The following is a 12,147-nucleotide window of genomic DNA, read 5'->3' as shown; positions in this document are numbered from 1 at the left end:
TCATTGTCAACATACAGTGCCATTATATCATGAGTATAATTAGAAAAAATTCTAATATTCTTCACGTCTGGAATACCATCTTCAAAACTACATTGTGATAAACAAAAACCTCCAAATTAGTCATATTAATGTAGCAAATTATATTAAAACCTAAAAATAAGTTCCTATCCTTTGCTTCACTTCCAAAAATTGATCCTAAAACAATAATTGGAGAAGTAGGTTCCAGTATTATGTACATGTATATAAATAATATCAGAAAGTTGTAAACCTAAATATTTGTCCATAAGAAGGATTAAATAAATTATAATTCATTTGCATATAAGGTTTTATGCAACCATTAAATAGTATATTAGAAGATTTTTAATGACATGAAAATGATCACAATGTAATGTGTTTTGAAAAATAAATTACATAGGGGGCTGGCCCGGTGGCCCAGCAGTTAAGTTCACACATTCCCCTTCTCAGCGGCCCGGGGTTTGCTGGTTCGGATCCCGGGTGCAGACATGGCACCGCTTGGCATGCCATGCTGCGGTAGGCGTCCCACATAAAAAGTAGAGGAAGATGGGCACGAATGTTATCTCAGGGCCAGGCTGCCTCAGCAAAAAAGAGGAGGACTGGCAGTAGTTAGCTCAGGGCTAATCTTCCTCAAAAAAAAAGAAAGAAAAAGAAATTACATAAAACCATGTATAGAATTTACCAATGTTTTGAAAATATGTACCCAAAATATTCACAGGGTTACCTCTTGGCAATGGAAGGATTATAGAGGATTTAATCTTGTTCTTTATGTACAAAATTATTTCAACAATAATGATAATGAATGTTATATTTTAGGAGTGCATTCTGAAGCATGCATATTTTGACTTTCCATTTCAGAAGATATATATATAAAATGTGTGTGTTTATAATATATATGATTAGGTATAAAGAGCACTTTGGTTTGCTAATGTCAGATTAACTGTATATCATCTACGTCAGAAAAAAAATTCAGGGTGCTTTAAAGAAAACCTGAAAATGGATCAAGAAAGCTGACAAAGAGTTAAATATTCTGGCATTGAGATTCTGCTCATTTTCATAAAATACACAGTTCTTAAATGTTCATTTTCCTCTGTTTGCATAAAGACTGATAAATCTCGCTCAGGCCTAACTGCATTGATTTGATGATCAAAACAGGCATTTCCTCTTCCTCATGCCAGGAGGGGGCTTTTTTTCAGTAGACCAAACACAAAAGCCTTTCTTCCTAATTTCCCATTTTGACACGAGTGAATAATAACCATCTTTCTACGCCGTACCAGATCTCATTCTAATGAGTATTAAAATCCTTTTTGGAAATGTATTAATGCTCCAGTGCTAAGATCCTTTTGAGAAAGTACTATAGTGTAAAGTCTGAAGAATCAGAAATCCACTTGTGTTTTGCATATGGAAGGCAGACGAGACAATCATTTATTGTGGAGAAAAAAAGCTTTGCTCTATTGGGCTGTTACAAAAGCTGTAATTTTATTTTGAAGTTCTCAAGTTTTGTTCTCCTGGTTTATGGTTTTGTGCTAAAATTATGGCTTCGTAATGGGTTGTAAGGCATACTTTATGCACTGTCATAATTATAAGCTATTACAGTTCATTCTTTGTATCAGGATGGTTTTATGGACATTTAAATGAAGTTTCTGACAATGAAGCTACAGCTTCAATAGTACTACATTATGGCTACACCTGGTGGTGTGCAGTCTCTCCGTTTTTCTATTGTAAACCATTGTGGGGAGGAGAGTGGGATTTAAAACCTCAGCTGCTTGCCTCACACTGTGCCCCAGCACGACATGTAGATTTATCAATCCATTTGTATTTAAATAACTTATATGCTTTTTGCCTCACTGAGCCACAAGACCGTCAAAGAGAAAAATCACTCTGGTGAGTTCAGTTTCCTCTTGCCAAAGAAGACACCTGAAAGTTTGAAAACATAAAACACAGTGAGTCGTTCATCCTTTTCCCTTGACATGAGAAAGTGGCATTGAGATGTTGTTGCTTACTCTCCGATGTTTACATATTAGAAATGGTCTGTTAGCATGTGCCGGAGCCGTTTGTCACAGTATTTATGATATTGTCTATGCTTTCGGTTTCTGATTTCTTATTTAGAGGCTGTTGGAAATAGTCACCTAATTTGCAATCTCCTGCAGTGTAGGATTCAATGAGAACACATCGTTCCAGCGAGGGTGTTGGCTGAGTAGACTCTTGGATAAGGTGTAACTAATAATTTTAAACATCCCATGTGGCAGTAGAGTTTTATTATAGGTGACAAAGTGACCAAGGTTTCAGTAGTTTTGTAAAGGAATTCCATTGAAGTCAATGAAGGATCACGTAATAATATGAAAACGGGATTAAGTACTGAATGCCAAATTTCCACTTAAAATGACCTTCAAGAAAACAAAGAAAATCCAACTGAGAAAAAAAATGTACTAAGAAGACACTATGTGCTCCCAGAGAGCAAGAATGTGAAAAGCATTTACTTAGGGCTCCCGTAGCCCCTTAATCCAGGCCCTATTATGCATAGGAATTAGAGCCCATATGGTCTTCTAGCAAATTGTCCCACATCAGTGGGAGAGTATTTATTTCATCAATGTGAACTAAGTATTTTTAAATCATTACTGAGAAAATACAGCCTTCTAAAGAATATAATGTATTCTTTAAAAAGAAGTCAAAGATACCATAAAAACATCTCACTCGTATTTGGTTGTAGAATCTGTTTGGCTTCCATCTGAAGGACTCCCAGTTCTTGCATATTTTAACACTTCCATAAAGCTGTAAATAAGGGGGTTGCAGCCTGTTTTCACTCACTGCTTTAGAATTCACTAATGAAGACGAGAATGAGGAATTCCAAATATATAAACAGCCCTCAGTGGATGAAGAAATGAATCCTGCCAGATTGATAATTGCCCAGCAAGACTCAAATCTCAGACACCTGCCTGAACTCCCTCCTATAACACAGAAGGGCCAGTGATGTAGGCTTTTTTTAACAGGGAATTATTGCATGATAATTATCCACATCATAAAAATGAATCAGTTGCAAAATTTTGGACATTAAAACAACCATTTTGACTGATTTTGCGCTAGAGGAATTACCTGGTTAATTGCTTGGCCATAAGCATTGATTTGGTGGTTGAAGTTACATTCCTATTAAAACTGTCTTCTGCTTGCTGTGTATACAGCCCAAGTGAATCTCAAGAAAATAACTTATGTACATCTCTAAAAGAGGACACAGCACTTCAAACCAATTAGCCATAATATTTTGAGGCAGTTATTCTTGTGGATAATGTTGTTCATGTGTGGAAAGTGAAGATTAAGACCTATAAATCAAACTGTGTTATTCTAACATCTACTTGAATTCACACACCGGTGAAACTACAAGGCTAATGCTAAGAAAGAAAGGGCAGTTTCTTTGCTCAGAGTTGCCTGTGTTAGCTTTAAAAAAGTACAGAGTACAAACAATATTGTAGCCAGAGAAAAAGAAAAGGGTAAAAATATCAAGAGTACAATCATTCCATTATCCATCACCAGAAATATTTATAAAGTCTGGTCTGTTGTTCCATATGTGTTCATTGTGAGTATTCTTACAGAATTAGCTAATATTAGGAAACTTACATTCTAAAATAGTATTTCCAAACTTTTCTGATAAGAATCAACTTGGGAGCTTATTAAAAGAAAGAAACAAACAAAAAGCAAATTTCTAGGTCGCTCACTCAGAGATTTTGGGAGTCGGTTTATCTGTTTTCATACTTTAATAAACTCTCCTTTCCCCAGGCCCCTTGATTCTTATCAGCTGAGAAATTTGAGGAAAATTATTCTAAAACTGCTGATAAGCAAAATGAAAGTCAATAGCTTGCCAAATCTGTAAAGCACAATGAAAAATTAAATGATAAAATTTTTCTTAAAAAATAAATAGTTGTGGGGCCAGCCCTGGTTGCCTAATGGTAAAGTTTAGCCCACTTCACTTCAGTGGCCCAGGTTTGGTTTCTAGGCTTGGACATCCTCCACTCGTCTGTCAGTGGACATGGGGTGGTGGCAGCTCAAATACAAAAAAAAGGAAGATTGGCAATGGATGTTAATTCAGGGCCAATCTTCCTCAGCAAAAGATAAATAAATAAAAAGTAAATACTTGTAATAAATTGAATGGTTATTCTATACTAGGCAGCTCTATAATAAGGATAAAATCCCATTGGCTAATATTTCGACTTATTTGTGGCTAATACCTTAGCATTCTCAAATTTTAAAATTCGTCAAAAGAATGAATAGAATTTATTTTTTCATTTAAAGGAGAAAATATCCAAATTGTGCATTTTAGAAAGTAATTATTTAAAAATATCTTATTACCAAGTAAGTGATGTTACTTGAAGAAAATTTAAATTGATATGGATATAAAGAATTAAAAATCATCTATAATCCAATTTCCTAAAATTAACTGCTATTAACATTTCATTGAATATATTTCTAGACATTTTTTAGTCATGGAATCTTGATTATAATTAGTTTCTCAATAAATCTCAATTCAACCTTTTTTTCCTTCTCGTGTGGTTGAAGGGGTAGTAAAGGGCATGTTGGCAACTAGCAGAATAAGTGGGCGAGATATAGAGAGAGAATTAATACTATTTTTGGTGCCCAGCTCTCCTTCAAATAATTTTCACACAATGTATGTAAGAACATGTATTTTTCATTTTTTAAATCTTTGTTTCAATGACCAGCTAATCTTAGTTTGTCATTACAGTGGCTAAAACAGACTATTAAAGGGTCAGTCTTGCTTTTTAAATTTATTTTCCTGGTAATACCCTCCAACCAGGCTAGTATTTGGAATGAAGCAGCCATGAAGTTGCGGCTGGTCATCTCTGCCTTGATCAATGTCTTACTTCTAATTGGACCAATCATTATCAATGAGGACCACAGGGAGAGCAGCACTCCCCAGAATATGTCATTGTGTAAGCGTTGGGCACATCCAAGCTTTTCTAAGGTCAGAGGTTTATTTTAATAAAACCGAATTATCAATAGGACTTATGAGAAACCCAAATTGCTTTAAAAATAAGCATTTTCGACCTTTTTTATGAGGAAAGATAATTGTCTTTACTAATTTTATCACAGAAAGGCTTTTTCTTTTTAACTTTTTTGAAGAATAATTGGCAAATATAGTCGTATATATTTAAAGCGTACAACATGATAATTTGATATACATACACATTGTGGAATGATTACCAAGATCAAATTAATGAACACATCCATCGCTTCACATAGTTACACAGGTAACACTTTTGTTTGTGTGTGGGTGGTGAGAATTCTTAAGATCTACTCTCAGCAACTTTCAAGTATACAATACCGTCTTATTAACTATTGACTTTTTTCCAGCTCTTCTTACTTCATTTGCTCATATGTATTTTCCTGCTACTCTCTTTGATTCTTTTTCTTTCATGAATGGATTTCTTTTTAGTCACTTGCATCTCTTGCACATTGTCGACTCAGCTTTCTAAAGCCCTTTTGGTGGAAGGAAGACATGGAGATCTCTCCAACAGCTTTGAACACTGTGTGTGCAACCTTCTGTGAACATTTTAAGAGAAAATGGCAGGTCTCTGCAGTATTTTGCTGCCCTTTTCATCAACAATGTTCCCCAAAGCCTTGAATTTATCAAGTGTTCTATGTGATAAATGTAAATAAATGTCTACAAAGTAAAAATGAGAAACTTAATAAGAATGGTGCAATCCTTGTAATATTGTTGGGATGTGAATTATAACAATAGTTCCTGGAGGCTTGTGTTTAATTTAGGAAGCAGTAATCTTTTATGGAGATGCTCCTGAGCCAAATAAGAATGTTCCAGCAGGGGCAGAAGTTAGGGCAAATGTCTGGAGATTCATCTTGCAGGTGGGTACTAAATTCTCATGCTTCAGAGGAGCCCCTGAAGTTCCAAGAGCCCACCAGCTGTTCCAGAAGCTGCTTGGGAGTTTTAGTCCATTCTACTAGGATGAGCTCCATACACCATTGCTGCCTACATGCCCCTGATTGCTTTGGCTTTCAATTTCAAATGAACAAGCCAAATGCAATACCTGATGGGAAGGAACTGTCCCTAAGAACATGTAAACCAGCACAGCCACCAGGGATAGGTGGATTTTTCTGAATCAGAGAGAGGCTGACATGCCAAAACTGACACTAGTTTGGAAATATAGAACCCACAGACTCCAAGCAGATCGAAGTAAGAGCAGCTGTATTTTATACAGGGAATAAAACAAGAAAGGAAAATAATTTTGGACATGCTGTTTCAAAGAACACAAACTGCATTCACATTTAATGACATAATCGTGATTAATGTAGCTTGGGGACTGGGTAGCCATAACAGGCCTTTATTAATTATCTGAATGAATAATTTTCTTTTCTACCTCTTTTAAAATGTAGAAGCAGATCAGAAGAAATCTAATTAGAAATCAGAACGTCCAAATTTTAATGATGTCTTGAGCAGCTCAGGTTTCTTTTCTGCTTAAAAGTAGTTTCAAAATGAAAGAGAAGAAAATTCAGAGATGACTTTCTGATATAATTAGCTTTTAACCTGCATTTCTGAAATTGGCTATGTCTATGTAATACATTATGAAAGTGATTCAAGATAAATAATCTTTTTTCCTTTAAAAAAGGGGAGAGGGACAAATTGCTTAGAAGTCTTGAAATGTGAATTACGCCAATTGGTCCTTTGGGAAATCTCTCTCTTAGTTCAAACTGATCCCCTTGGGAAACAGTGAATCTCATTGCTTAATAAGCATAATGGAGTTTTTATATTGTACAGAACTGTTGTCAAAAGGGCTACGGATGTACTGCAGAGCTTTTAAAGCTAAGATTTCTGACAGGGAATGAAGACTATTCCGGCTGGACAAAAACATCTCTGTGAAGCCACGTACTTGTCTTTCTTCTTTGAGACTTAGTTGAGGATTTGAAACCCGTATATTTTAAGTTCTTCTGAAAGAATACAGTCCTAATTTTACCAAAATTATACTCTGGCAAACAAATGTACTCTCTAAGACTGAAAACAGTCACTTTACTGATGGAAAAATCCCAGAAGTTTCAGGATCTTGCCTTGTCAATCGACTCTTAAAATAGACTCAGGGAATGATTCCTCCTAGAGTGAATGAAACTGAAAGACTATCATTAGAAAAGAAAATTCCATCTGGATAAAGAGAGAGTTTTATATACCTTTCTACTATAAACACTGGCCCAAAGACGTGAATTTTGTATCCACTGCTACATTTCCAAAGTCAAATCTATTTTGACTTGAACAGAAGATGGGGCAAAGTGTAAAGGTGATAGAAAAGTCACTGTGAGTTTTGTAAGTTATAATTTTTACAGAAACAGGCTTCACAACTTCTCTTTCCCAACTTCTCCCTGAAGAAATTTAAAGGGTGTCTTTGAGTGACAAGAGCTGCGATGAGAAGTACTGGAGACTCAGAGCTCTAGAATGCCCAGCAGTAGAGGTATTTCTGATCACACACATGGACTATGTTACTTATTCTCCAAGCAGACTCTGACAACTCACCCACTGTAAGTCTATGTGGTCAGTAATCAACCCAAGTGATCATGCTTTGCCATTATCAAGTCCTATTGACACCTATGACTTTCAAAGCCCCATCCTATGCATAATAAAGGTATCATCTAAGTAAATTTTTTGCAAGATGTAAGGTCCATGACATCACTTTGAGTCACTGTTGTGTCAGAAACCTTGTGATGAAGCTGAGACCCTCAGTTATCCTTTTTCTCACCATCACTTTATTAACAATCTTGACTCTTGCCATCGCTTTCTTGACAATCATACTAACAGCAATTCTGGTTTTTGCCTTTCAGTAAATTCTCAGAATACATTTCCCAGGGAACCATGTTTGTGTGTTTCTTTTCTTATTCAGGCGTTCATGTTTTAGATACACCTGGGCACTTTCTTGTCAGCTTTTAGTTTCTTTATCTAATTCTGGGCTTTGTTGGGGTCAATGAATGAGTAGTAAATGAAAGAAGGGTTTTGTAACTATACTGGCCCAAATCTAATCTAAACTAGCATTTACCAAAATGTAACAGTGGGAAAGCTACTTAACATCTCTAAGCCTCAGTTTGTTCTTCTAGAAAATAGAGATGATAGCATCTATCTCATAAGGTAATTAATTGGAGGGATTATAATAAGATAATAATGTGTGTAAAACGCTTAGCATAGTGTTTAACACCTGGAGAGTGCCCAATTTATATAAAAAATCTGTTTTTAATACCTAAGCTACTCTCCAATAGAAAGGTACGTTGGAAAATGCTGTTAACTTTTCTACTTCAACACTGCAGTAGACACTCCACTCCAGATGGTTGAATCTATAACCGTCATCAACACATTAGTGAGAAGTCACTCTCTGTGTGTCTGTGGCCCACAAATCCCTCAGTATAGACCTGAGCAGCTCAGGATTAATAGGAGGAGTGTGAACTGAGTCATGAAAGTGCAGCAGCGGATCCTGACTTTATTCACAATTTAGATATTTCGTTCATTGTAGATTTTTCTTGCTTTAATTTTAGGTTTTTTAAATAGTGAATGAAAATATTATTTATCTTGATTACTGATTTTTGGTGCCCTCTTAATTTGTATATCTTAGGTGAATGCCTCACTTGCCTGACCCTGGTCCCAATCCTGGCTCCTGAGTCTTAGGATCTCCTCTGTCCTCACCCTAGCACATGTAGAATGGTGTAAGCCCCTTTGCCTTGAGCTCGCTTCCATCAGTTGATTATGATAGCCCCTAGGGTCATTGCTGACTGTCAGACCCACCATCAGCAGTCACTTGAAAATCCTCCTGTAATATGAAATTGAGTGCAATTTTAGCTCGACTAATGACACTCACTACGAGCTGGTGTCTCCACCCACGCACACATTCCTGACCTCCATTGAGTTACCTGGCCTGAGATGGGACTCCCACCCAACTCTACAGGATGTTTAGGAGAGGTAAGGTGGTCAGTGATCTTCAATTCCCCAGAACATTTAAAGTTCATCCAACAGCAAGTTATAGTTCACTGTCCCTTCTCCTCTGATGAGCTGGACTCAGAATTTTAATGAAAAGAATAAAATATCTAACTAAATTCCATCCTCAGAGACGATTAGGCATTGGAAGAAAACTGACACAATGCGGACAGAATTCTTTCATTCATTCAGCATTATCCTAACTCTAAGACTCATCATTTCGTGTTATCAGCTCCGTTTGATAAGTTAAAACATTGAGGGTGAGAGAGATTTATTTATAAAGAATCCCAATGGAAATTAGAATCAAAGCTATAAAAAGCATCCACAGCTAGAAGTTACTTTTACATCTGAGTCTTTTGAGTCCTTTTCCAAGCTCTTGCAATTACATTGCCTGAGGTGCTCTCCAATTTCCAGTTTAGGAAGAATAAAATGTATCATAATGCTTACAGGTGGCATGGGGTATGCTCCCCAGCCCTGCCCACAGATCTCCACCCACTCTCAGCCAAGCCTCAGATGTTCATGTTGGTCAAGTTATAGCGTGACCTCCTGTCCTGGTTTTAGCACTGGAAGTCTCGCAGCCCAGGCCAACAAGGAGGGTTGGTCTCCCTAGGTGCTGACCGGAAGGGTCCTCCACATTGCAAATGCACATCGACTTTCTTTTCTTGTTGCTCTTCTTGGTTAATTTACTTCTTTAGTGATTCACACAAAATGCATTTAATTTCAGCATTTGCTATTATGATCCATCAATACTCTTAGCTAATGCTTTGAACTTACAATAAGAGATGGGCCTTTGAAATCCCAAAGACAGTCACGGAAAGAAATATGCAAAATCCCAGATGTCCCTTATTTGTCTGAAAACAACCGCAAAAAAATAATAGAGCAAAAAGCTAAAGATACTCTAAATAGACATTATGGAACTATAACTATAAAGCAAGCTTCTTAAAACATAGGTTAAAAACTTAATAAATAAATGAAATACAAGTTAGACCATGTTGATACCACAGGCAAACCTCTGGGCTATCTCCTTATTGCCTCTCTTGCCATTAAAACTCACACTCCTTTATTCATCCTTTTCGCAAACATTGGTTGACCACCTCTTCTGTGCAATGCCTTGTACAGTTGTTGAGACAATAAAGACAAATAAGGCAGTTGAGGCTTATAGCTCAGAAAGGGGAAGTAATATAAATAACTTAGTGCCATACAGATTAGGAGGTGCCATAGCTGAAGGCGGTGCAGCTGGAGAAAACAAAAAGGCAGGAGAAAAGTTTAACTTATTCCCAGGAACATCTGTCCCAAATTGGCCAATATTTTCCAAATTTCAGTCTTTTCTAATGCTCTGCCTAGAATATATTCCCTCCATCTCTGCACATTTCAAAATTCCACATATCTTTCACAGCAAAACTAAAAAGGTTGGGAAGCATATCCTAACCCTCAATCAAGATTTACCATTCGTTTGTCTAAAATTTCACAACAGTTAGAATTTACTTTAGTATAACATATTTATTAATGTATTTATGGTTGGTTATATATTCAAGAAAAAGATGATAATCTTACACCGTATACAAAGTGAATTCAAAATTCAGAGCACTAGGGGCCGACCCCGTGGCTGAGAGGTTAAGTGTGTGCGCTCTGCTTTGGTGGCCCAGGGTTTCACCAGTTCAAATCCTGGGTGTGGACATGGCACCGCTCATCAAGCCATGCTGAGGCAGCATTCCACATGCCACAACTAGAGGGACCCACAACTAAAAATACACAACTATGTACCGGGGTGCTTTGGGGAGAAAAAGGAAAAATAAAATTAAAAAAAAATTCAGAGCACTAAATATTTAGAAATCAACAGAAAAAATATTAGGCAATATTTCTTTGATCATAGAATGGAGAGAATTTTCTAAGCATGACAGCAATGAAACAAACATTACAAAGATAAAATATCATTTAGAATTCTGGTTGTATTTAACAAGAACCCATATGAAATCAGTTTAAGCTGAAAAGGGGAATTTATTATATGTATATTGAGAATCAAGGGCAAAGATATGGGTGGACTCCAGAAATAACGAGAAGCAGAGACCTGAACCCCATTAAGAATTTTTTTTATCTCTGCCCTTCTCTGTGCATCTCCCTCATTCTCATCACCACTCATGGCTCCTTCCCTTTCTCTAATCAATCTGGTGAAAGGCAGTGTGCTGACAGCTGCTAAGCTTTCAATCTTATGGCTTGGATACCTGAAGAGAGATGGACTCACTTTCTCTTGATCCTGGTACAAAGGTGTCCAGCAGGGGAGACATTAGCATTTGTTGAAACACTAAGCTGTCACCGTAGCATAGCGCAGCGACTTCTGCCTCATTGCGAGAATGGTTCAGATGCCTGAGTGAGAAGGAGTTTCCAAAAAGAAGAGAAGAAGTAAACATATTCACTGTAAAAAGATAGATTGAATTACATAAAAATATGAAACTTTCATAATCAGAGAAAAGTTAAATAAAATTCAAAAGCATAGCAAATTAGAAAAAGTATCTGAAACCATTATGGGAAATAATTTCTTTCTTTAATGCATAAACGCACGAGATAAATATGGATACCTTACTCCAAATGGGTAAGGACCAGGACTTAAGAATTGGCAAAAGAAAAAATACAATGAAATACAACAGGACATTGTGGGAAAATATTCAGCCTGATTAAAAGTCAATGAAATGTGAATTTAAATAACCATCAATTGAAAAGATTTTGCCTAGGGAATTGATTTCTTTTTATTTAAAATGCCTAGAAATTCAGAGAAATGTGCACTTTCATATACTCATGGTAGGCGTGTAAATTGATGCAATCTTTCTTGAGGACAATTAGGTAATATGCATCAAGACCTTTAAAAATGAATGTATTATTAAACCCTGAATTTCATATAAAAGAATTGGGGAAATAGATGGGAAAATATTTTTTTTCACATGGACATATTTATTGAAGTATTATTTGTGATAGAAAAGAATTGGAAATAAAGAGATGTCTAACAATAGAGTCACCTAAACAAACTTTTGTTTTTTGAGATGGAATATTATACAACACTATAATTATATTTTAGTGAACATTAAATAACATAGAAATACTAATAAGAGAAAAAACACAAAAATACAAACTTTTATGTACAATATGGTTCTAGTAAAGATCTACATATA

The 12,147-nt window shown here is 36.1% G+C and overlaps 1 protein-coding gene across 17 annotated transcripts in view; it reads left to right on the top strand.

The window, feature by feature from the left end:
• Window positions 1-12,147, top strand: part of GRIK1 (glutamate ionotropic receptor kainate type subunit 1) — a 357,358-nt gene that overhangs the window by 193,266 nt on the left and 151,945 nt on the right. The window lies entirely within an intron of this gene.

This window comes from Equus caballus, chromosome 26 (assembly GCF_041296265.1).
Source record: "Equus caballus isolate H_3958 breed thoroughbred chromosome 26, TB-T2T, whole genome shotgun sequence".
Classification (NCBI taxonomy): Eukaryota; Metazoa; Chordata; class Mammalia; order Perissodactyla; family Equidae; genus Equus; species Equus caballus.
Note: the sequence above shows the minus strand (reverse complement) of the source record. Positions and strands in the feature narration are given on the sequence as shown.